Raw genomic sequence first — 3942 nt, forward strand, 5'->3', positions numbered from 1 at the left:
CCCATCAGGCCACCCCACTATCCCTCCTCAGTGGAAGGCAAGAACAAGACGAGACATTGAGAGCCTTTATCGATCGGTTTGGTAAGGCGGCCTTGAGAGTCAAAAACTTAACACAAGATGTGGTCCTAAAATGCATGGCCCTGGCCCTCAAACCTGGACCATTCACAAATAATATTTGCCTCCAACCTCCTACCATCATGCATGAGCTAAAACTACGAGTAGCTGATTACATGCACATGGAAGAAATGAAGACGCTATAGACTAAGTTTCGCACTGACTTGCAACCTGTTGAAAGAAATGCTGAAAAAGCTTTCGCAAGAACGAATCCCAGGCCTAAGGATCCCAAGCCACCAAGATATTCACGATACACACCCCTAAGTGCCTCACCCTCGCGTATCCTAGAAGAAGCATTACAAACGAATCTTATTCCTGAGGTAGGATTATCTTGTTCCTTTTTAAGACTTATGAATATGGCGATGATTGATTAAGAAAACCAAAGAAATCCCCACTGGACAATAAGATAGCAAGCTATCTAGATGTGAAGGTTCCTTTCCAAGGTTCTAGAGAGGAGGAGAATAGATTAATGGAAAGTAAGAAACCAAAAGGAAAAGCATATAATAGAAACAATATAAATCGAGAAGAGTAAAGAAACATAAAATGAAAAGCAAGGGAAAAGGGAGGAATGGATGATTCACGCCACTACAAGGCTAGGCTAGAAGAAGCCATGACAACCTTGAAGATAAGTGGTGTATGCCGCCACTTGCCAAGGCAAGATAAGGCTTGAAAGAACTGTACTCCCTAAGGAGAAATGCTCTCACAAAAAGGTTGAAACACAAATTGTATAAATTCTCCAAAATGTTTAACCCTTGTACAAGTGTTAGAGGTCCCCTTAAATAGACAAGTCTAGGGGTCCCTTAGCAAAACAACTAAGTTAAAGGATTACAAAAGAAATTTAGCATGTTCTAGAAAGTAGATCATCCTAGGGTGCACATGGGTGAATTTTCTTCCAAGCCATCTAGGTGGCAAGTCTTCATGGCCAAGGCTCATAAAGGAGGGTTCTAAAACTTTCTAGAAGTCAGGGTGTCCAAGGCATTGGGGCCTCCCCTTTCTAGATGCTTCTAGAAAGTCTTCCTTCTCTCACTTCCTTAGGACGCCAAGTGTCTCCTATGTGGTCATCCTCCTTTCTTATTCCTACAAAAGCAAATTAAGGAATTTATTAGCATGTTAGTTTAAGGTTAAGCTAATCTTGGGTCAACAAGTCAACCCTTAAGTTAAGGTTAACAAGTCAACTCAAAATAGTCAACCACACCAATTTCAAGAAATTGAAACTAAAGAAATGCAAAATAAAGATAGAGAGGATAATGCCTTCATTTTTGTCATGCTCCTAGTGATCCTTCTAGAGTTGGCCTCCTTAGAACTTGATGAGGTGGTCACATCTTCATCAATTCCCCCTCCTAGCAAAATCCTTAACCCGCCGAGCGCTGATATGTCCAAACATTACATATGCCACCGCAATAATGACCACACCATGGATGAATGTAAAGCACTGCAAGATAAGATAGAAGATTTGATATGTTTTGACCACCTGAAGCGATTCGTTAGAAGCGACGGAGAAGGAAGCTCGCAGTTATGGTATAGTCGGGAAACGAATCGCACAAACCACCAGCCTGGCAACAGGATTAGAGATTAGTAGAGATAGGATCCCGCCTCATTTTGATAAGTCAAATAATGTTGCCAAGTATGCAAAGCTCTAACAAGGGCATATAACTCTTTGTCAAAAGTGGAATAGTTTCCCACCGCCCCTTTAAACCGTTCACTGAAATAGGCTATATGATGCCCTTCCTGCAAGAGAACACCGCATATGCCCACATTTGAAGCATCACACTCTATCTTAAAGGATTTGTCAAAATTTGGTAAAGCTAAGATAGGTACATGTGTGAGTTTGTATTTGAGACTATCAAAAGCATCTTGTTGTTCCTTTCCCCACTTAAACCCCACATCTTTCTTAACATGTTCATTTAGTGGAGATGCTATGGTTCTAAAATCCTTGACAAACCTCCTATAGAAATTAGCCAAGCCATGAAAACTACGTACCTCACTTGCATTCTTAGGGATGGGTCAGTCCCTAATGGCTTTGATTTTTTCTTCATCAACTTTTACCCCTTTTGAGCTAACTACAAACCATAGGAAAACAATTTCATGAGTATAAAAAATGCATTTGTACTTATTGGCATATAGTTTTTCCTGCCTCAGTACTTCTAGAACTTTCTTTACGTGGCACATGTGTGAATCAAGTGTTTTGCTATATATCAAAATATCATCAAAATATACAACCAAAAATTTACCAATGAAATTCCTCAATACATGGTTCATTAACCGCATAAAGGTGCTAGGTGCATTGGTTAACCCAAAAGGCATAACCATTCATTCATACAAGAAAAATTTAGTTTTAAAAGAATTTTTCCATTCATCTCCAACTCTCATCCTTATTTGATGATAACCACTTTTTAAATCTATTTTGGATAAATAACAAGCACCGTGCATTTCATCAAGCAAGTCATTAAGTCTAGGGATAGGATGGTGATACCTTATAGTGATATTGTTGATGGCTCTACATTCACTACACATCCTCCACGATCCATCTTTCTTAGGTACCAGAATTACTGCATAGCACAAGGACTCAAACTTTCCCGAATCCATCCTTTTTCCAAAAGTTTCTCCATTTGTTTCTGTATCTCTTTGATTTCTTCTGGATTACTCATATAGGTTGGCCTATTAGGAAGGGATGCACCCGGAATGAGATCTATATTATGCTCAATACCCTTTTGAGGAGGTAAACCATGAGGGATGTCTTGAGGAAAGACATCATGATATTCTTTGAGAAGTTGTTCCATACCTAAAGACAAATAAGCTTGTTAGGCATAAGCAAATATAAGGGTTGTTTTGAAATCAACACTCTGTTGAGCTCTTTTTCTCTCAAGAAAAGACTTTTATCACTCTTTACTTTTTTTACTTTCCTTTTTTTGTATCTTTCTGGAATTTTCTCTCTTCCTTCTTTTCGCTTTTGCTATCTTTTCACTCGCATCTTAAGCTGATCCTCACAAACCTCTCTAGGAGATAAAGGTGTTAGGGACACCTTTTTGCCCTTAAACAAGAAAGAATACTTATTGGCTAGACCATTATGGGTTACCTTTCTATCACATTGCCAAGGCCTCCCCAACAGTAAGTGACTCGCCTCCATAGGTACCACATCACATACTACCTCATCAACATATTTACCGATAGAAAAAGCAATGTTCGCCTGCTTATCTACCACCAATTCTCCATCCTCACTCAACCATTGCAAAGCATAAGGACTAGGGTGTATAGATGTCACCAAACCAAGCTTCTCCACGAGCCGTTTACTTGCTACATTTGTACAACTACCTCCATCAATGATGAGGGAACACACCTTTCCCATAACCATACATCGAGAATGAAAAATATTTCTTCTCTGGGTCTCATCTTCCTCCTTGTTCATACTACCTAACAATTGCCTAAGCATCAAGAGATCTCCCTCCAAATGGGGGACTTCACACTCCTTTTCCTCCTCATCACTATTAGATGATTTAGATGATTCACCCGTGGAATGCTCACTAATGTACTCACCATTCGCCAACAACATCAAAGTTCTTCTGTTGGGACATTCAGCTGCGATATGTCCTCTACCAAACATTTAAAAGATTTTATTGCACTAGAACGTGAAGAATCATCATTTTTAGCTTGAGAAGTTACTTTACCATTTGAGGACTCCTTTTCCTTAGATTTAGGAATGGTAGAAGTAGCCCCCTCCTTCTTATATTTCTCCTTATCTCTCAATGACCGTGAGATGGATGACTTCCTATAGGCGCTTCTTCTCTTGAGCTGTTGTTCCACTCTGGTGGTTTGGTGAATAAGATCCTC

The 3942-nt window shown here is 39.6% G+C and overlaps 1 pseudogene; it reads right to left on the reverse strand.

Annotated features, from left to right (window-relative positions):
* Nucleotides 1–1686: 1686 nt before the first annotated feature.
* LOC146882287 (uncharacterized) lies at nucleotides 1687–3664 on the reverse strand (annotated as a pseudogene).
* Nucleotides 3665–3942: the final 278 nt, after the last annotated feature.

Source organism: Vigna unguiculata, chromosome 10 (assembly GCF_037176805.1).
Source record: "Vigna unguiculata cultivar grain cowpea cultivar isolate G323 ecotype 2 chromosome 10, ASM3717680v1, whole genome shotgun sequence".
NCBI lineage: Eukaryota > Viridiplantae > Streptophyta > Magnoliopsida > Fabales > Fabaceae > Vigna > Vigna unguiculata.